The sequence below is a fragment of the Bombus impatiens genome, unplaced genomic scaffold, assembly GCF_000188095.3.
Source record: "Bombus impatiens unplaced genomic scaffold, BIMP_2.2 scf_0252, whole genome shotgun sequence".
Taxonomy (NCBI): Eukaryota; Metazoa; Arthropoda; class Insecta; order Hymenoptera; family Apidae; genus Bombus; species Bombus impatiens.
Genome location: NT_176671.1, coordinates 28,496 through 52,529, shown reverse-complemented (window position 1 = coordinate 52,529; position 24,034 = coordinate 28,496). Strand labels below are relative to the sequence as shown.

Sequence of the window (24,034 nt, the reverse complement as noted above, 5' to 3'; positions counted from 1 at the left end):
ATGACCCTTTCGGTTCTTTATTGAGGTTAGTATTAATCTGTAACGTAGTCGAATTTTTATTACCCCAGTTTCGTAAAACTCGTTATGTGAATACTTCTATCTTTAATTTTATTGTATATTGAAAGAGACTAACAGTGCATATTTTCAATTATGTGATTCAAAATTAATTATAAATTAACGGAATATGCTAGTGAGACAAGTAAGCAGTCAAAAAATAATAAATTTTAATAAACAATATGAAAAGTTATTAAAATTCTGAACAATTTTTTAACACATCTTATCTTTTATTCTTTTTACGATTCAGTAGTATTAATTTTATAAGTAAACAAATATAAATTAATAATGAAATATATAATTTAGGATAACAATGTTTATACTAAACATGATTTTAGATATGAAATTATAGCACATATTTGCATGCATATAAATAGACTCATTATATATAAATATAATTCACAATATAATAAACTTAATGAAATAATAATGTTCTAATATCGAATACTGTTGTAATGCGCAACTTATCATATTGAATTTCTTTTCATGTTATTAGTGTAATATTTCCTAACAACGAAAACTATTCAAAGCTCATTATTTTGTATTTTGTTATTTTAGTACAATAAAAAGCAAAATCATTTACCAACAATCAATTACCGTTTAAGTCTCGTCAATTAACCAGCAATCGAGAATTACAAGTCGATCCTAAAATATACATGATTGTCATAAGATGATCGTAAATAATGTTATATGATACTTATAAATATAGTAATAACTCAATTAATTCCATAGCACGGATATGATAATCAAAATTAAGTAGTATCCTTGGTTTATCACTGAATTATTTATGATGAGCTTATAGTCAGTTAAGATTTTAAATGTGCTATTATTGTAGCTTTTATCTTTACTTTCCAATTTTTTGTTTAATGAAATATGTTACAAAATGTTGAAGTTATTCATATAGTCAGTTGTCTATCTGAAATGAAAATTTTTTTCTAATTCATAAATTAGAATCTATTATTTAAAATTAAGCGTAAATATTTTCAAAAATTTTAATAATTTTATTGTGAAAATAGTAACAGATGAAAAGAAGACATTTTTTTATCAAAAAAAAGGATCAACCATGATTGTTTCTAAAAAAATTAAATAATTGCAATACCAAAAAGGTCTTATGCTACATTGTAGAATACATTATAGGTACAGAATATTTCTTCAAAATTTGAAAAATATCAAATGTGTTCCTACAAGAAAAATATAAAGGAAGTTTTAATATAATCTTCTGTAGTAAATTTCTTGCATACGTATCCTTATAATATAACAGGTTTTTAAATGTAGATAAATTAGTTTGTCACGAGTTGGTATTCTACATACTTCGAAATATATGAGAATTCGAAAAAATAAATTTGGTTTTTCCAAACAGTCGGGGTGGTTTTCTTAATATCTTGAAATTTGCGCTTTGCTCTACATCTACTATTATAGGTAGTTTATTACTTATATATGGTATATTCGTAGTATGTTACCTATAATAGTAGATGTATAACAAAGTGAAATAATTTAGCTCAATACAAACGAAGTATTCGAATTCTTAATAAAAAAAACTTTCAACGTATACATACAACTTTCTTCATAATAATATTGCTTAAATTATAATTTAACAGATTCAATACGTTTTGACCATTATGAAACAAAGTTATATTTATAGTTATTACAAATACAATTATTGCAATTAAAACCTGTATTTGATCATTGTTAGGTAATGACTGTTTGATCTATTTTTGATATTTATATCTCCCACAAATACGATTTAAATTTTTCTCATTATTAATGTAGCTTTTTGGAAAACTCTATTAAACATTACGAGCCACTTTTGTTGTTAGATCAAAGTTTGAAATTGCATAAAACTACATTTGAATTCACTGTTAACACATAGTTCTTTCCGATAAAAAAAACTTGCATTTTTAAAAATGAAACATTAATCATATTATATCTACTTGGATAGTTACAAGCCTTAAATTGAGATCTAACAAATATTTACTCAACGGTACTTTTAGTTACTACGTTCTGAATAATCTTTCACGCCTGTGAAGTCGACCATTTTATATACAGCAACCTAATACAACTAAAAATAATTCAATCCAGTGTTAAGAAACTATCGTGACATTCAAATAAGGATTTCCAAAGTTAAAAATGGAAAATTGTTCCTTAACTAACTTTTCCATACGTAACATACTTTTAAATAGCTTTTTACATCGTTCCAAAAAATTATTCAAATTGTGAAATAGGTGCATATGCGAATAAATCGCCTCAATTCATTACCTAATAGTTTCAAACGTGGTACCTGCAATTTCCAGCAATACTCCGTCATCAAACACTCGTTTTAACATCAAACCATCTATGAAAATGGAACGTGCACGACGTGAGAGTCTCGGAGATAGAACTAACAACAAGCGTCCGCCCGATGGCGAGATATAAAATGCTGACGAATAGTAAGAGCACGTATACATGCTCCGTGATAGACATTGCACAATCCAAGTTTCGTAGTCAGGTAAACAGCACGCTGTACGGCTTTGGAGCTCCGTGTAATTGCGAGTAAAACAAGTTCGGTGTGAGTCTCTCCAGGGAAGTTTCACAGTAAGTACGCTTCGGAACTCTTTTGTCCGAAGCGTTTGTTGAAAAAGAGAGAAGCATCAAGGAAAAGGGATAAAGAAGGGGAGAGGAGGACTGGAAGAGAAAGTTGATGAAGAGAGAAAGAGTTAACATCGCGATCGGTTGAATAAAAGCGACGAGAAAAGTGGTTTCGTGAAAAAGGAGAGGAGGGGACGAGCAAAAGAGCAGCGTGTAGAGCCGTGAGAGAAGAAAGAAGACGGAAAAAGGAAAGAAATAAAAGAAAACACGGAGTCACCTGAAGCGGCTGAGGCGAACCGAGGAAGGGATGTTGCGAGGAGCAAAGTGAGGTAAGGAGGAATGCGGTTACGGTAGATCGCGGACCAGTCCCCGTACAGGTCCTGCAAGGCCCGACAGGGACCACGAAAACGAGCAAAACGAAAACCGCGCGGCCCCACTACGCGTGCACGCGAGCGCACGCTCCATGATGAGGATCTGTTCGCGCCATTCACCAATGACTTACCGCTGTTGGCCGAATGGATTTCTATCGTTTTCGAAGACCAACCTGTACATACAACTGTCAGATACAGGTAGACGTTTCACCTGACCCTCTTCTAGGCATACGAACCATTCGCCCTTACGTCCTTTCTATTCCACCATTCTTTCTTCTGTTTCGTGACCTTGCCTCCGCCTCAACATTCAGCTCGATGGAATCTTAATCGTTTCTTGAATCGCTCAGATGACCAAGAAAAATGAATTGCTTGAAACAAAAAGATGGTGCCTAGAAATTGCGCGTGATGATTGTTTCTTTCTTTGTTTCACGTGTCTCTTTTCTTTTTTCTTCACGCGCTTATTGTTGCTATCACTAATAATACTAATACTTTTAATGTGTATAAAAATATAGCGATTCGGAGTAAGTAAAAGGTATAATATAGTATTAAAATAATATAGTTAATATTAAATAGGACTTTTCTTAAATTTAGTATTTTGTGGTATATTATTTGTCTATCACTTGAATAATCACAGCAAATGGTAAAAAATGTACTCGATTATAATCATAAAAATATTTTGAATGTTCAAGCTGATAAGTGTAAACAGAAACAGAACTGATTAATTTTACCTGTTTAAATTTCCCAATTCCATTACTTGGATTTCTTTGCGTAATAATTTACCAATGAATAATATTAGTAAACGTTATAAATCATAGATTTCTCGTTAAATAGAATAATCAGATAACTTATAACTTATAGAATTTACTTGTAAAATTTAATTTCTTTCGTTACCAAGTTGCTTGTTCTTATGTGTTTCTATGCATTTATTAGTACTAGTAAGTTGCAAGTTGTGAACTATAAAATTATATTAATAATATTGGTTCAATTATACATATAATACTATATTTAATTGTTCAAGAAATAAACAACCTATTTCAGTAATTTTATATATTGGAAAGAGATGCGGATAATCTTAAATTCCATGATAAATCTTGGAAAATGGGGTTTATAACATCATCACTTTTATTTACCTTGTTTCGAATTTTAAGATGCACTAAACTACTAATTGTATGATACATCTGATAAAAATTATAAAATTAAAGTATGCCCTGTATTACTGGGTTGCAACTTGCTACACACTCTGAAACGTAGGTTAGAAACGTATTAGAAATTTCCATTTTTTTAGCAAAATCCTACTTAACGCTTCAAGAAATACTATTAATTGAGGTAATACTTCCAGTCAATACCGTCAAAAGAAATGTTTAAAGCTTTAAATCTGTTACAATGTTATGCGTAAAAAGAATAAAATATTCTTATTTTCGAAGTTTCACGGTTTTAGTGATGCTCTAATGCCAGAACTGCCAAGAACGAATAGATGCTCTGTAAATGACGTTGTGATCATTCACCGTTTGCTTAGACATTTTGGCTTCTTCGCAATGAAGTGTAGTAATATTTTGCTAAAGCTAGTACATTTCCTTATAATTTAGAAAAACTATCGCAGCTTTCAGGATCAACGATCGTCGATAATATCTAGAAAGTATGATTACTTGGCTGAATATCACTGTCGTAAGGAAAGTAAAGTATAGTTTTACGAAAACGTCTAGCAGATTATATAAATTTAAATTGTATTATATAAAAATAAAAGTTTAGTGTTTTATTATAAAATTGTACATTACATATATGAATATAGTCCATTTATGTCACATGTTGTATTTAAATCTCTTGCCAATTGGAAATTTCCAGGAGATAGCACAGGCGTAGAAGACGAAAAACATTGAAAGTTTGCGTACATATCATCGTCCGCAATATAGGCGATTATTTTTCTAATCTCATCCTTTAATCGGCTTTTATTACAATTTGATTTTAATGATTTAAGCTTTAGAGATATCTACATACTGATCAAATTTGTCATTGTCATTTGGTTCTTTCTGAAAACTTTTCAAAGTAGATTTTTTAAACACTCCGCTCGCATCATGTCCTGCTACTCGCATGACAGACTTGCCATCTGTAAACTGGGATACATATTCTACGAAAAACCGTTTTAGAAAGTTAATGAAATACGTTAAACACATCTGTCGTTGGCTCTCGGATTGTAAGTTTGGGAAGCGCTCCGATTCTAGCGCAAATGTAACAAGCTATTAATGAACTCGACTAAAGAAATGCGTCCGGATATGTTTGGTTGGTTAACAGTGAATGGGGAAGGGGGGGAGGCATTTGTTTTCCTACTAGAGCAAAAGGTCTAGATATTTGAATGTATTCGACTAAACTATTTTGCTAAACTACCAGACGTATCCCAAAGAACCTCAAACCGTCCATTAGTAAGTAGCTACGAGTACTTGCTACTCGATTAAATTATTGGACGCATCTGAACGAGATTAAATGCATGAAAATCTCCAATCTAGTTATACACATTAAGTATAGGATTGAATATAACGAAATCCAGTAAAAGCAAATATAGAATCCTAGGCTTTTTAACTATACTTATCCATTAATGTACGTCGTTATGGCTCTCGTTAAATATTGTTTCCAAAAATTCTATGAATTTTATTTTACTAAACAAACGATTACATGTAGAGGATTAATTTCCACGGATAATTACCCAAGAAGTACATTCTTAAAAGTTCAATATCATTGGATCCCTCGTGGCCGTGCCATGCTTCGTATCATAAATCTTGATTACACTCTGTCTGGTTTTATTACGACCTAAAAAAGGCAAACCGTGCAACTATACGAAGCGAGAACAGCAGAGAGACAATACGGTTCTATCAGATTGTCTGGCTTGGCTGGTTGACATGACTGGAAATCCAAGATCAACCGATAACATCACAATGAAGCGTAGGGTTAAGAAACGCGCGGGCCATCGCCCAAAAGAAGAAAAAGAAACGCGACCAGTAACGTGGAATGAATCGCTTTTTGTTCCAGCTTACTAAACGCGAAATTGTCGAGCCCTTAATTAAAGGTCTCATAGGAAAACCATTCTCTTGATTTTAACAATTTTTGTTAATGATACTAGGAGATTTACATTATAAATGAACGTTGGAACGTTTCATATGCAAATAATCACAGCTAAACAATCGGTCCTTGGGCAATAGAATATGATTAAATATATACGTCGGAGGAACAATTGGTTTAAAAAACTGCTTCAAAAGATAGAGATAAGACTCTCGAATTTTTGGAAGTTTGTCGACGGGTCGCAGCTCGGGTCCTGCGAACTTGCATACGAACTGGACATAGCAACGTCTAACATTTATTAGGAGTTGTGTGTCAGTTGCCGTCTTGCTATTCATATGTTTTAAACAAAAATGCATCAGGTTATTTCATTGCTACGCTCTTCGATGCTGAGCGTTAGTCAATCTCTCGACGCGTGGCAAGGACTGTGATCGTTATATTTCGGTAAATTTAAGATGACGAATATTTTTGAAAGTTATATTGTGGTATAAACCGTGACATATACATTTTCAAAACGTTTGATTTCTGGTAAGTATTTTTTTTCAATTATTTCCCCTCTTTTAAGTTAAAATCAACCCTAACTGAAATCGCGTCGCAGAAAAAACGTATGGCATTCATACAAATGAAATCCGATACATATAACTAGTTGAGAATTTGAATTCGTTATTACTAAATTAATTTCGCCCCAAATGTTAAAATTTCGATAAAGCGGGCAAGAACAGAGAAATGTCTCAACTATATACAAATTAATGAAACATGTAGTTTATCCTATCTTGCAATAAATGTTTTTTGGCACGCGATTCTATTTATTTTTGTAACAGACAAAATTTTATACACAGAAATATGTTTTTTTAAGAACCACTATGGCTAACAGGGGTAGAGATCGCGGATGGAAATAATTAAGTGGAGCTGAAAGACTGAAACGGAAGAAGCAACGAGACGATTACATTAAACAGTAAAGGAAGGATTAAGGAACAGTAAATGAAGGATTTAGCAAAGCTAGTATGATCGCAGCAAATGAAGTTGCAAAGGAAATGGACATAACACCAAATTTCAAATCATCATACAGAGGAAAAAAGCGGAAATTATTCGATTATGAAGGGCAGGATGAATCATCGACGATCAGCGACAAAGTACATTACTTTTTAGAAATAATAGATACCGCGTTAGTATCCTTTAAAAGTAGATTCGAATTATATGCAAAATATTTTTGGTTTTCTATACATGAATGAGATTGGGAATTTAGATGATGAATATTTGTTAAATTGTTGTCAATATCTTCACTTACATTTGGGAGGAGATTTCGACGGAACTGAAATGTTTGAAGAAATTAAGATGTTCCGGTAAATAACGCAAACCAATTATTTGGCTTTAGATTCGATGAATTACATTGTAAAGAACAATCTCTCGGAATCATATCCAAATTTATTAATCGCATTACAAATTATGTTACCAACGCTAGTAACGCTAGTAACGCTAGTGGCTTCAACAGAACGTAGTTTCTCACGATTGAAACTAATAAAAAATTATCTGCGATCATCGATAAGTCAAGAGAGATTTTCATCTCTAGCTATTCTGTCAATAGAAAGTGAAGTAGCAAATTCAATCGATTTTGATGATGTTATCAAAGATTTGGCGTCGAAAAACGCGAGAAAAATTATTTAATATTATTATTGGATTGTATTATTATTTAATATTCATCGTATAAAAAATATATATGTAACAGCATTTGTAAATAAATGATTCCTCGTTGTAAAATTTAAGTGTAGGATTTGAATATGTATTCAGGCCCCGCAAAATTTTTGAGCCCGGCCCCGCGAAAGGTCACGCCTGCCCTACATTAATTAATATACATTGTAATATACTGGGTGATTCGCCTAACTTGCATGTCCCAAATAACTTTTAAATTATGTGTATAACATAATTATATGTATAAATAAAATAAATATATAACATAATGTATATAACATATTATATATAACACATGAATAAAACCAGTTTAAGAATTAGTAAAACTTTAACATTTTTTTCTGACAGAAGAACTCATTTGCCAGCCATGGTTTTTTTGTGACATTCGTTCTTTGTGATAAATAGAATACTTTGCAATACAACAATTTTTACCTTGAAAATCGTACTTAAGGTTAATTTTACACAAACATTTTTTACAATCGCTCGTTATTCATTGTACTTATTTTTTAATATACCCACACTTACTGAATTCTCCGACGATGTTATGCAGTCTTCATCGCCAAAGTTTTCGAGAAGCAGCGTAGAATAACTCGTTAACCATTAGATTTAAGATTGTATTAAGCTAATATCTTTTTACGTGGAATCTAATATTCTTTCAAAGTATAACATGAAAATGCATAATTTCTTAAAAAAAAAAAAAACAAAGTTGATATTGAAAATTTTTAAATCCTTTCACATACAAGAAAGTTGATACTAACATCTACTGTCCTTTTAAAGGTATACCACTTTTGTAGATAATAATTTTTCATCGAACGCATAATTTTAAAGTTATTTGATGTATGCAATTTAGGTGCATGACCTTGTATAGATATGAATTCAATAAAATGAATGCGAATTCTAGGCATCCTATGTTTACTACACTGTTTGCTACGTTTTCGAAAGAAAGTACACTTGTCCCATTCTTCTACTGATTGTGGAATTGATACTTATGTATATTAGTATTAGTAACTTTTGTATTAGATACTTTTTATCATATGAATAATAGCTATTTTAGCAGTTCTACTTTGTAAAATTATTACTAGTTAAAATAGTTTCACTTACTGTCTCTAATTAAAACTTCAATTTTATATTTAATTATGACTCCATTTAAAGAAACAAATTTGACCTTCATATCGTATCCTTCCTTTAGAATCATTCAACTTTTATCTTTTTATTTTTCATTTTATTTTTCACTAACATTATTTTCGCAATAATCGAAATGAATCCAGATACATACTCCAACCTTCATAGTATATTCCATATCTTCCTCTCTTTTTTCCTTTCTTTCTCATTTTTGAAGCAGCTACAGATTAGCCCTCCTTCATTCCGGTCAAGCTACTCCCAAAAATTACGTATTTCCTTTAGATGATGAAAACCATATTTAGTGTGAAGTTTCAATTGTTCAATGCATATAATCCGTCCACCCGAATTATAAACAACTTCTTTTACGACTCTCCAAAGGGCAGGTCGGATCCACTGGTATTTGATCTGGTGAATGAGGAAGCTACAAGTGAGGAAAGATCTGCCACCGTGATCCAAACTACGATCATATAAACAGGTCTCGACACTCACGTACCGAAACCATAGAAGAAACCGCTCGAAAAAATAGAATCGTAAAAAATCAAAATGGAAGGCAAGAGGGTTCGCGTTCTATACACGTGTTACATGCTATGAATGTCTCAAACAGAGACGAACAGTCGCATCTCTCTCTGTCTCGTAAGAACGAGAAGTTTCATGTCTTGAACGTCGATTTTTCACAACTCGACTAATATTGATAAATTCAAATAAAAGATTCATCATCTATCTCGCTCAACATTTTGAAATACTCTTCCGGAATACACAGATACAACAATCAACTCCACTTAGCGAAACTCTTATATTGTAACATGTAACACGAAGTTTCAGTACTATGTTCATCAATTCAAAACTAGAAAAATCAATCATTAATTAAACAAGAAACGATGTATACATGCGAGTAACATGTTATTCAGCCGTGTTTCGTGGAAGATTAATTTCCTTAGTGCATTAAATAAACAGTGACCACGTTCCCGATCGGCCTTGTCTGACCGCGAAACAAGCGAACAGAGCCCACAGCGTTTCGCAACGAAATGACGTATCTCGCGGAAAATTGGTCGGCTATAGCGTCGAAGATTAACAACTCGTGTCTAACTGACCGATAGGAAGCACATACGATCGAAACGATAATTAATGCCGGCGGCGATTGGCCGTTCGAGGGCGGTACCAGTAGAAAAACTACAAAGAAGTCTCTTTGAAGACGCTACGCGTCGTTGATTGTTACAACCAGCAGCAACAACTGGCAAACAGGAAGTGCATTGTACTATTAACTCTGTTTAGACTTCGGTTAATTGCAGACAAAGTCAGGGACTAGCTTCTTCTTCGTTGTAACCGCAGCGCGCGTGTACTGAGTCATACATGCGTGCACGAGCCAACCTGCGTAAGCATTGTTAACACCGTTAACGTAATGCACATCTGCAATGGCTTCTTCTTTTCATTTGCGTTTTTTCCCTCAACCCTTCTCCTACCCATGAACGAGTCAAGTATACGATTTTTACATTGCAACTTGTAGTAGGAAAAAATTTCATGTTAAAGGATACACATAGATTATCTTCTGCTAGGCGATGCACTTGAATATTCAGTTTATTTGCGTGGAAGTAGTAATGCTGGAGCTGAATAAAGTTTAAATGTAGTTTAATTTTTTAACAATGTAGAATGTTTCAATAGTGAACTACTTCGAAGATACTTATCTCTTTATCATCAAGATTTTCTGCATTTTTGATATTTAACTTTTTATGGGAAATAAATATTAGTAATTGTGATACGTATGATGTGAACTTAAGATGGGAAATTAGCACTTTATTTGGCGGTTTCCTTATTCAAACTTTTCTATGATCATATTTCCGAAACTTTTTTCATTCATGCGAATAGTTCTTTTATTTTCAAATTCGCTTCTTTTAATGGCCAAGAGACTCGAACTCCAATATTCAACAGGTAAAATTTTAGAAGGTATTAGTTTGTAGAACGACAAGCATAAATTTTAAGAATAAGATAATTGAGCAAGATATATATTTGTTTTATTAAGAAAATCGATTTTGAGAAATTTCGTAAAATATTCTCGGATTTAGTAAAGTAAGACCTCATTTTCCATGAAATCATATTCCATGAGAAATTAGAAATTGTAAGATATATTATGATAGAAGCAGGACTGAAAACACATTACTAATATACATATTACAGTAAGAAATTTCGTGAAAACAATAAATAAACTTTGGACAAAAATGAAAAAATACATTTTTTGGTTTTCTAAATAGATTTCTTTACCACTCAGATTTGTATGAATTAGGAAATATTTATCAATTATATTCATAAGAACTAATAATATATATACAATTTATTCATAAATTATTATTATAATAATCTTAATCTTCGACTGTAATTTGCACCATGTTAGTGCCTTTACAGACAATAGAGATAGAAATTCTTTACATTTCCATTGGACCATTTTTTATGTTAATCGCTTTGTAATCATTTACTCATATTACATAATTCAACCATATTAAAATACGATAAAAGGGAGAATGTATGGGCCATTAAAATGACAAAGATTATAAGAGAGAAACGAGAGTAGATCATAAATAGCTTTGATAAGGTCATTTCTAATTAAAGAAATTTCATTTGAGGAAAACAAGAAACCTTATAAAACAAAAAACTATACTCATAAGGTTGATTTAAAGAATATATTTATTCTTACTACCATTATTATCGCTTTTATTATTAACTAATAATTTAAAGCATCCTCTGATAACAAAAATCAATTGTATTATTAATATATCTTCTGTGAAATTCACTTTTTATTTCATTCAAAGATTTTAGGTTTTAAATGATCCAACCATAGTCAAGTGGAGGATCTTAATAACAAAAAATACAAACAAAATAGATTTTGTAAATTTTATAGAAATTTTTAACGTGAAAAGATAATGCACTGTTTTATTTTTTTATACTAATTACATAAGTATTAAACTGAAAAATAAAATAAAGAAAGCCTTAGTCTTTGACTACACCGGATAGCTTTGGTCTGTTTCGAAATTCCTTTACACAAATACGAAAAATTATTAGGAAATATGGTTATTTATGTCAATTTTTTGCCTTGTATATAATTGGCCAAATTAGGTCCTGAATAGCTTTCAAGTGATCTACATGTAGTAATGGATTATTTGACTCGTTATTAATAAATAGTGAAATGCAGTGCAATTGGCCAAATTAGGTCCTGAATAGCTTTCAAGTGACCTACATGTAGCAATGGATTATTTGACTCGTTATTAATAAATAGTGAAATGCAGTGCAATTCGCCAAATTAGGTTCTGAATAGCTTTCAAGTGATCTACATGTAGCAATGAATTATTTGACTCGTTATTAATAAATAATGAAATGCATCGTGTATTTATATTAACAACTCAATGGCCATAGTACATAGTAGTTTTTCACGAGGATACAATTTTTACTCATCAAAAGAAAAGAAGTTCGTTTAATGTTAATATTATAGGGTCATTCTCTTGTTTTTGATATTTTCTTTTGACGGAACTTTCCTCATTTTTTCAACAAGTTTGATTACTTTATACAAAATGAAGATTGAATTGTAAGGTGTTGGAGCTCAAGTGGCTCAAATAATCCTTACTATATTTGATCTTAATAGCGAAAAACTCAATTCTTAGCATTATTCGAGACGCGTTTACATGGAAAAGAATCCCAGGGACTTCTTCCACGTGTAACATCATTATAGCAGCCTGGATCGCGACAATGCTAACGGATAAACGACACTGTTCAAATCCAAAGCCCATTTTCAACAATGTTCGAATGTTACGGTACCTATATGCTGATACGTGTTGACCAGAGTGAGAAAGCAACGCCACAGACGACATTCCACGACGGAGAACGTTACTTGCATATACCGGCGTTCTTCTTAACTCTCCTTTTTCCGATGACATACAATCTTCGACGTATTATGCCAGTGTATACGTATATCGTGACTTTTAGTTCCAGCCCACACAGTACACTGACCCTTGATGCAACCGAGTACAGTGCACATGGTATCGTGTATTCAGTACGAGAGGAATCGCATTCAAGAAAGGAGTCTCTCTCTCCTTCATTTAGACTCTCCCTGCCCCTCTTTGCCGATGCCTTAAGACCATCACGATTAACGAGCAGTTCGAGGAAAATGTCTCTTTGACGGCTTAAGTAGCTTTCGACCGAACTCCGACACACGGCTAGAGAAACGTATTTTACGTAACGCCAGAATGCTTCGTTAGTCGGCCATTTATAATAGTGAAACAGGTTCAATAGGTTCCCTCAGTTTATAATGACTACGCGCGATTTTTCAAGTTTCCTGCCTTTAGGCGTGAACGCGCTGCGAGAGCCGGACGCAAAAGAAGGATATCCTTATCTCACAAATCTCAAGACACGTTGCAGAATGGAAAATTAGGTCGCGTAAGCATCGGTGGAAACGGATGCATCTTTCGACCGGAAATTATGAAATAAATTTTCCGTCATGTCAACGTTCGTTTCTATTTCGTCTTTCGTATGCTGCTACATAAATATTTACGCTTCGTTTAGAGCTGAATCGGAAACTGTCAGCGGTGTTTCAAGAGAATGCGTGGCTTCTTGAGTTCTTGAGTTAGTTCAGTTAAATTTCTGTCACTTGTATACAAAATAAAATGAGAAATACGTTCCTTTTTTATGGAATAGCATATAGGGATATGCTCCTATCATATTGCACACTTGCGACGAAAGTGACACAACTCAAAAACACGATTTCCGAGTTGCCACTATGAAAACGTTACGGAGACATTCCCCGACCAATTATGAAAATCTCGTTCACTTATCTTGATAATTCGGGTTATAGAGAGCAGTTACCTCGTTTTTGCTAATTAATGTGGCACTGTGCTGTATTCTATAAATGCGTAAAGCGTAAAGAACTAAAAATGGAAAAAAGATACACTTGAATGTGTTTTATGAGCATTATTCTCCTCGTTCGTTAATTTGATTTAGTTATGTTCAAATATAGTTTTTGCTTCTTATGGCAAACATGCTTTTTCAAACTAAGTTATTTTATAAGATTAGGACTACACAGGCGTTTTATACACCGTGTATTACACGTCGCGTTTTCTCCGCCGAAATAGGCACTGTATACCTTAGTGCAACTGCCTATATAAACCACTCTCTGAAACGCTCTCGAAACACCGCGTGTCGCCGCGCTGTCTGTCGTGTGTTGCACGCAGAAGACAAAACACGCTGGCAATGCGACACAATACTTAGTGTCGATGTGTAACACGCAGCATATAAAACGCTCATCCAGTCGAGATCCTACTTCGGCGGAAAAAACGCAACGTGCAACATGTGGTGCATAAAATGTCCGTGTAGTCCTAGCGTAATGACTGGTAATGGTAAGGAGAGAACTACGTGTAACTTACTTTGATAAAAGTAGGTTGGATTTTGTATATCTTTGTGGACTCGACGAGTCAGTTTGATTCGATGTAATAGAAAAATTCTTTATATATAATTTTTGATACTCTTGTAATAAAATAACGTTGATTTCTAATCTTTCTACGTTGTAGAATTTCGACATTAAATTGTCTTATATTAAGCATACGTCACTTTCTATATTTTGACATATGAATTGTTATATGAACTTTAATATTGAATTGAAATTTGTTACTTTATGTAACACAATCATTCTTTAATCATCATCAAATCATTCCTTAATGAGAAAAATAATCAGAAGGAATCAAACATACAGAATTTATAATTATATATCTTTGAATTAAATAAATATAAGTATTCAGTAACACATTGTTTACTGATTGTCCTATGTAAAAATCAATGAAATCTATCACCAGCTAAACATCATGGAATGAAAAAAATTCAATAATGTCTTTATTGATACAAAAGTAATTTAAAAATAATTTAATGACACAACTTGCATGATTTTATATAATACAGAGATAATAGATAAGGGAAACTCCACTGTGTTAAGAATCTGATGTTTTTATTCATTTCTGGATGTAATGTAATATTTATAATATGAGATTTTTCTAATTAGTTATTACCGTGACTGCAAGCAACGCATGACGTACCTGTACATAGATACATACATACATACATACATACATACATACAATACACACTCATACATACATACATATATACATACATATCTACCTACCTACATACATACATACATACATACATACAATACACGCGCGCACACGCGCACACACACACACACACACACACACACACACACGCGCGCGCGCGCACGCACGCACGCACGCACGCACGCACATGCATATATACGTATGTATACAGTCAGTCATAAAAATAAGCATACAGTCATTAAATGTTATTAAATGATTTATCAAAAGATACTAAAAATACATTGTCACAAAATCTTTTACTTACATATCAGAATGAAAGGATCTTGAATTTGCTAAATACAATTAACAGTTTTCAAACAGAAATTGGTAGACGATAAATACTTGAAGATTGGACCATTAATTAACAAAATCCAGTATTGTCAAAAAGATAGCAGGCCGTTATTAATACGCAGGACCCATGAAATATCAATATAAGTCAATTTTTTTATGATTTCATATTGTTATACCAGTTGTACATATGCTTCTATGATATCGTATATTGTATTCTTTTATTTCTTCTTTATAAAAATATAATAAATTATATTATTTGTCTAAATATGAGTCTAGATTCAATCAAAACATATGTCAAAAAATTTACTGAACCGAACCTCATTGTTATAATATTTCAAATTGAAAGGATGTATAGACATTTGTAATTTAATTGTTTACAAATTTTTTATGTATACAAGGATTTATATAATTTTTTTTTCGTCTTAATACGATATGATAGTTCCAACGCAAGATAATTTTGAAACAAAATGACGGAACTGCCGAAGAAACAAAAATTCTATCGATATGGTTGGTGGCTGATTTTTATGAAGTTTAATACTGAGTGAGTCCCGGGTGTAATGATTTTAGCAAGAACTAAAGTACGAAGACTACGTTATTTCTAGCTCATAATGAGAACCGCATCAGACAAGACTGATTACTTTTACGATATCGCTGAAACGAGATACATATATAGGAGCAAAAGAAATTAATTAAAGGAAACTTCATTATGATCATGTACCTTGCGGTCTCGCCACAAGCACCGCATCAGCCGTAAGAATATCTATTTATTGACAGAATTAGGCGGCCTCAATTTTCTGTTGAATTTGTTGTATGTAAATTTATAAATGGGTCATTCTGGGATGAAAAGACGAAATACGTGAGTATTTTATTAATAGCTTATTAAATCGAGTTCTGACTAGAATACACAGCGTTAAAAAACAAGAAAGATTTGATACTGTTTAGAGTATTCATCAAGAATTTTCATAAGAAACGTAAATGAGCCCTTGTAGCTGCGACAATATTATAAAACAGTTACTATTAACCGGTAAACAATTAAACAATTCGACATAATTCCAATACATATTTCGAAGATTCATTCACATTTCCCAACTTACCTCGTATAGAAGTTACTTTTTGCTGCTATATTTTTATAGCTCACATTAAATCTGCATGATTCTAATCTTTTATTCTTATTTCAAGAATTAATTAAACAATATTTGATTTGTAATATATCACAATACATTAAAGCCTATTACAGCACCATAATTCAAAATAAAATTGCATTGGATTTAGAAGTTACTACATTTATATAATACTGTTTAATGTTAGGAAGATTAAATATCGCTTTATTACAAGCAATAAGCAATGTATTGTCACAACAATTCGGTAATGTTAATAATTCGGTAATGTAAACAATTCGATTTGTAATAAATCATATAATGGGATTCATGTTTTGCTTGAAATCGCAAATGCACCATTCGTAGTACGCTCGATTAATCTTCGAAATCCGATTGCCGGTCTTAAGTAATGTTAATTAAAGTGGCATGTACACCTTCGGGAAGTTTTAACGTCGTTCTCACGATCAGAGTCGATGCAAAGAACACGATGTTCACGTAAACTTGTCAGCAACTGCTTCGGTTCATCGTCTTTTCCATCTTGGGTTGTGGATCATTGAATAATTCATAATTTACGAGCGCCTTGTTAAACCAGTAAGTGCCTTTTTCCGTTTGCCCTGTTTCTTTCATGCGGAAAAATCGTATTACGAAGCGACAAAACGTGCCTCTCCCCCTTCTGACCGACGAAAGGTTTGAAGTCGTCAAACTGGTTTTACGTTGAACGCCGCTATTTCATTTTAGTACCGATACCGATTCGATCAAGGGTCTCGACGGAATCACGATTTCCGTTTGTTTACTCTTGTCAATCAGGTAGATTTTTCAAAAAACCATTTTTTCTAACAAGTATCTACTTTTGTTTAGAAGATTTAGACAATTACGTTTTAGATTATTGCAATTGTTAAATTGCAAAGTCACATTCATAAAAATAAGGTATTATAATTTGTTGAAGATATTTAGAAAAATTTAGATACTTGAGAAATAATGAGAACATAAAATACATGATACACCAATGTATTAAATTGGCCAGTTGGCCAATAAGATAATGCAATTGAAACAGCACTTAGGTATAATGCTTTTTTGGGGGGAAGATGGACATTTTTATAAACATGCGATCATAAAACTGTCCGAAAGATGGGAAAAGATTATAAATCAAAATGGGCAATACATTATTGAAATAAAGATATTTCCTTTTATTTAAAAAAAAATCGCGCTTTGCTTGTATACAAAAAATCGCATGAACACCTGATACCAGAAAGTTGTAATCGAGACAATGAGAAAATTATAAAAATATATATACATAAGTGTATACGCAGTATAATATCAATAAATTTCGTTATTAGACTCACGCTTTCTACTTTTTCCAAAAAACTGAAATAACTGAATAATCCCAGAGCAGATTATAAGAGCAAAAGTGGCCTTTCATCAAAGATTCAAGAAACGTAGATCCTGAATAGTGTCATCAATGATTATGAAAATTTGATTATGATAGAGAGAAATGCGACAAAGATAGTTAATTGGTACATCAACAAATATTAGTTTACAATCAATTATCGGTCCCTATGGATATGCCCAATAATAAAATTCTGAATGCAATAATGACCATGATTTTGTCAAATATTGTACATTTTTAATATTATTTAAAAATTTCTTGTAGATAAAAATGCGATAAATTTTAATTCCTGCAATATTACTAATAATAAGCTATAATTTTATTTTCTTTATTTGAATCATTAATATATACATGTGTGTAATATATGAAAGTTATATTTTTCTATTATTTGCTTTCAAAAGTTAATAATACTTTTTTTATTATAAGTTTTCAAAACAATTATATTAAACCTGCCTGTCTTTATTTACTTACCTATTTATCCCATAAATATTAATTGCATCTGAGTAGCAACTTGAACAATAAAGAGTATTATACCTGGCAATTGCTTCGTATGAAATAGAGTATTATCACAGTAGAAATCAAGGACTAATTCGAGTTCAGAAATTTGCGGCATTAAATAATTGTAAGTACTAAGAACGCAAACAGACTTGCAGTAAAGCTAAATAATCTTATATCTTATTTACTAAATTACAGAATTAGACTTTGAAGTTGAAAATGAGCTCGATAGCAAATCCATAGTTTTGGAAAATAACTGGTAAGATATCACTCGAACGAACTTGGTGAATCATAAAATAAGGCTCATTATCGCATAAACATTATACTATCAACCAGTATTTATATACTAATGTCATTTTTTTTAACGCAATATACGTAGGAAATTTGTTTCAATATTTTTGTTTTATTTCTTTTTTAACAATTTGAAATACACAGTAAGTTTAAAAAACCAAAATTTAGTTTTCCATTAAAATATTATTTTTAATTGAAATAAGAAAACAAAGTTGTGTATTATATTTTACTATCAATTCTTCAACTAATTCAAAGATACATGTATGAAATATTTTGTAAAGTAATGTGTTTTATAAATTTCAATGTTCGTTAGTTTTATTCCATGTGATCTATTAGGGTCATAGATAATTATTGATAATATTATCGGAAAACAATAGGTAACATTATTGGAAATATCCATTGATATTATGGCCAAACGAAGTTTTGAAACTTAATCACAACAGATAAACTTAATGATCATTATCATACTGTGATACTGACCTAAATTTCAGGAGAACGATTCTTTAGCTAGCAACCGATTTATACTTTATATAAAATAATACTAACTCTGTTATATATTATATGTCTTTATATAAAATAATACTAACACTTGTAATTTTGCAAATATAATATACGTCAACATTTTTTTATCCTTTTAATAAATGTTGCAATAAAGTACTCTATCTTAATTACCATATCTAATCATTCAGTATAAAATTCCTAATTTTCATGTTAAGTAATAGGTATTATTAAGAAATGCATATGAACAATACATAAATTTTTCGTATATATATACAGAAGCAGTACAGTATGACTTCTATTAATGAATTATATATACATCAATGTACAATAATAACAAATTCGTCTAGAAATCACTTTATTAGAAGAAAATGGAGTTTTTCTTTCCAAAGTAATAATTAAGATGTAAAATAATTTGCATGAGCCTTATTGCTGTATTTCAATTGAAATAATTTCCTTATTGGTAATTTGCATCTCTGAATTATCTTCGTTTGCACAAGCCATGCTTCGAATGAAATATTTCAATTGTAAGAGCAAACGAGATGCGTAGAAATCTAACAATAGTTTATCACGGAAAGTTTGACGAATCTATAAAACTTGTTCTCAGTCACAATTTTATCGATTACTGGCTGATTGATAAGCTGATGGCTGAACGGATTCAGCAAAGATACGGCACGCGCAACCGTACCAATTCTGCTTGCAAGCTTTATACGTATTCGCATTAACCACCGATCAAAGCGTTACACCGAGCAACAATTCCAGGCACGCAAGACTACTGTAACGTACACGACACGCTTTAATGCTTACTTAGGTGAACCGCAACTGGTACTCGACTATTCACCTATTTCGAAATATCGACAGAAAGTTTCATTTGCTCTTGTTATCAAAGTTTACAAAGTGCTTTTACTTTATAACTTAATTATACTACTATTTTTGAACAACGGTATTTCTGTTGAAATTCTTCGATTAGAGAAATAGAATCTTTTTCTTTTTGAATGAAATACATCGAATTTAAAAATCATTATTACTATTTTAAAAAGAGATACTACATACATACCTGTAGATACATTTTACTATCTATAGGTAGTTTAAGTTTTTCGCATTATTATATTTAAGTATCATTAATTCTCTGTGGTCCTTTATATATTAAATCATTTTCAGTTTCAATATATGTATAAAACACATTTTATATTATATACTAATTTAATAGAGGTATGTCGGAGTAGATGAGTTATTGATTGCATACATATAAAAATATATTCTGAAATTTTAAAACACTTATAAAAATATCATATTAATAATGAATTAGTTTAGATTAGGTATCCAATGCTCCGACTGCAAAAGTTTAATCTACTGTGATCTTTCACTATTTAAAATCTTTATGAAATAGTAAACTACTTAATGGTTGGTTAAATTTACATATTTTTTTTAAATACACAGTTCAAAATTCTCTTTAGAATTCTTAATATGAATTTCACTATAATTCCATTATTTTTATAAAAATTCACAATAATTTGTTTCATTCAAAATGTGTTGTTAATTTTTATTAAATCCTTTTTTTTCTATACTGATTGTTTTTTCTTATAATTCAAAGAAGTTATATCAGTGACACCGCCTATACCGGAATCTTTCCTTCTTCGAAAATACTGTATTTTATCAACCGTACAAATTGATTAACGTTTTTCTTGGTAAACAATATTCTGTAATCATATTGTTTAATATACGTAAAAGAAAGCATCTCGTATCTATATTTTTGTGTTTATAAATTTATAAGTCAGAGTATTGAAAATTTAAAAGGTCTTATCATTTTCATAAGGACAAAAGAAATTAGAAACATTGAAACTTTAAGAAGTATTTTAACTCCTTCTGGAATCATCATTTCTTAAACATAGCACATATATCCTACACAAGCTATCCTTACATAACAGTTGGAGTCAGATGAGTTTCTTCCCCACAGCAATCCATTGATTGCCAGATACATTCGTATTTAAAGAAAAAAATCTCGATATTAGTAGTTTGTTCATACTTTCTTGAATAGCTTCTTGGTCATCAACCGGTCAAAGCAACTATTCACGCAGTCATTTTGTGTGACACCATACAGTAACCGTTTCATTGCTTGATCCGTCGATCGATCATACCGAATAAAGTTCTGGCGCCCGTGAATGCCACTTGTCTGCACGGCAGACAAAGGGCTAAAAGCCGAGGACATTTAGTCGTTAAACTCAAATGAGATTAAGCCCAATTGCTCTGACAGCATATTTAAAGTGCTCGACGGCGGCCTCCTGGCATCCCGTTAAAGCCTATTAAACTTAGTTTCCAATACATTCCAATTCATACCGATCATCGTTTTTCCATAATCAAGTACCTACCGATTAATGTAAGTACCAATAAACGATTAGTTGACATCAGATTTTGCACGAGTAACTTTAGTAATTTAAAACGTTATTGTATCAAAATTGAATTAAATAATTAATAATTGAAATAAATAAAAATTAATCTTCTTTTTAATTCCGTTTTACAATAAATACGATGAATTTACTTTGGAAAATTAAATTTTATTATAGAGTATTAAATTTTGTAAGGAGGATACTTTTAATTTATAATTGGTTTTTATATAGGGTGCCTCAGCTAGATGATTTCATCACCTAAATATCTGTCTTATTTACGATTGTATGAGAAGACTTTTCAGGACAAAGTTAAACATGCAATGATGGAAAGAAATTCAAGTTCATTTTCTTTAGGAAATTTCAAGGTCATTGATATATTTTTAAATAGAACTCTATGTATTCTTTTACATCAATGGTTGTAAGTTTTATTCTCTATACAAAAGTATTAAGGTACTTATTTCGGAAAATGCATAGTTTAAAAGATATAAGCACAAGAACGTCCTTCGCGTCTTTCCTTGTCTTTCATAGGTCAAGTTTTACAAAATTGAAGTTGAAATATTTTTTAGACTAAGCATTTGCAGACACAAGCACCTTGATCCTTTGTATAGATAAAATAAAAAACGCGTCAATTGATGAATAAAAAAATATAGAGTTCTATCTTAAAACATACCGATAATCTTGAAATCTGATAAAAAAATGATCTTGACAAAAAATTTTGTTCACCATTACATGTTCCCCCTCAAACAGCTTAACTTTATCCGAAGAAGTTTTTTCCTATGATAGTAAATAAGTCAAATATTTGGGTGATCTTATTTTGCTAAGATACACTATATATATGTTATATATATATGTTACAAATTGGAGAATCCATTTTACATATTAAATTTCATGTGGTGTATTCTGGTTCTATTTAATACTATTATTTCTTTCCGATCAAGATTGATAATCAAGTTTCTATTCAGGAAGTTTTCTTTAAGTAGTATTGCATTTGGTACTACATATATTTTTTCGCTCATTGTTCCAGGAAAACTTGAAGACATTAAAGCTTTTCTTTACTGAAAGTATTAAAGTAACTTTTAAAATTGTTTTGATGTAGTTTTTACTTGTAATTATTTAGTGCAACTAAATGTATTTACACTGCAAATCATGATCAGCCTTGTAAATTGCAGGGCAACCGCTACTCCATGATAGACATTGACTTACAAGGTTGCCTCGTTTTGTATTAACTCAAACTCTTCCCATAATTGCATAAATTAATCACACTAGAAGTAATTCACAATAGATAATAAACAGATCGAACATCCGCTTCCGTGAAAAATGAAAAATGCTTGATGTTGAAATAATTAGGTATTAAGGACCTCGGATTGATATTCCAATTACCGTAGCCCGGATTATGGTGCGATATGAAGATTTTAATTTCGTTATGCAGAGGCTACAAAAAGTATTCGTACTTGCCTTTATCTCTTAATGAAGTATTTTCTTATCAGGTTCTACATTTTATATTCATAGTATTCAATTTTGATTAAATAGTTTTTATAGACACTGTACATCTATTCATATAAAAAAATCTGTTTCTAAAGCTTACTTTGAAACAACCGTAACATCCTTTTTTATTTTTGTTAGGGATATACAACAAATCTTTGCATTACTTTACATTATTTTAGTAAATGGTAAGAAACATTAACTCAATAATAAAAACATCAAACGATGTGAAACAAATAGTAATGTAATGATGTCTAAATACACTGTCAGAAAAATATTAATAAATTATGATTATATAATTCCTCTATAATGATGTGAACTGAAACGTAGCTTATCTTTTTCTTATCATTGTAACAAAAAATTAATCAAGTAATACTAAACACCCATTTCTCACGAAAAGTTGCTCAAAATGGTTGAAAATATATTATTCATTGTATTATTTGTTTTACATATAAAAGGAGTTAATAAAACTTTTCTGTCAATTATACTCACTTTAAGAATTTCGTGTAGAAAGTGTTACGGTATCTGAAAGTTGTGAATACGCTCCTGTTCTGGTAGCGTTTGTCTGCCTACGTCTACTGACTTTTCTCGCTGAATAGAGTATAACTGACTTGCTTTATTTTACTAAATTTACATAGTATCATGCGAACGTCTGTATGATGTAACTAATCTCTATTATGCATATGTCTTAGGCAGGGCACAGACGAGCAGTTTGCTGCAGCGTCATCGCCGCGATAATTTGCCACTGCGTTTTAGAATACTGCTCGTTTGCACCAGGCATTAAGAGCGTTGTATACGTAGCAGACCTTTTCTTCTTCTTTTTTTTCCTTTTGTCATATAAACAACAACATTTCTACACATACAACATTCTGCGCATACAATAGATAACACCAAAATTTTGTTCTATTTAGTAAGTATCTGGAGAGTTTGAATGTTTTCTCTCCTTTACATTATCGTTGGTCACTTCGCTGCCTTTAGTATTCGAATCTTCATTACTCTCATTAATTAGTCCCTTCATTTATTTATTTGCACAATTATGCTTTTCATAATTAACTTTGTATAATTATATCCCACGAAACACTGTTAAAAACTTTTGTTTTGATTACTCTAAACATTGTGATCTGTGATTTGT

The 24,034-nt window shown here is 31.4% G+C and overlaps 1 protein-coding gene across 2 annotated transcripts in view; it reads right to left on the bottom strand.

Annotated features, from left to right (window-relative positions):
- The window catches only part of LOC100740982 (mucin-5AC), a 97,630-nt gene extending 74,132 nt beyond the window's left edge, over positions 1 to 23,498 (bottom strand). For both annotated transcript variants that reach the window (XM_012384341.3, XM_012384340.3), the window contains exon 1: positions 23,395 to 23,498. The gene's annotated coding sequence lies outside the window, so the exon portion shown is untranslated. The remainder of the gene's footprint in view (positions 1 to 23,394) is intronic.
- Between the last annotated feature and the right edge of the window lie 536 nt (positions 23,499 to 24,034).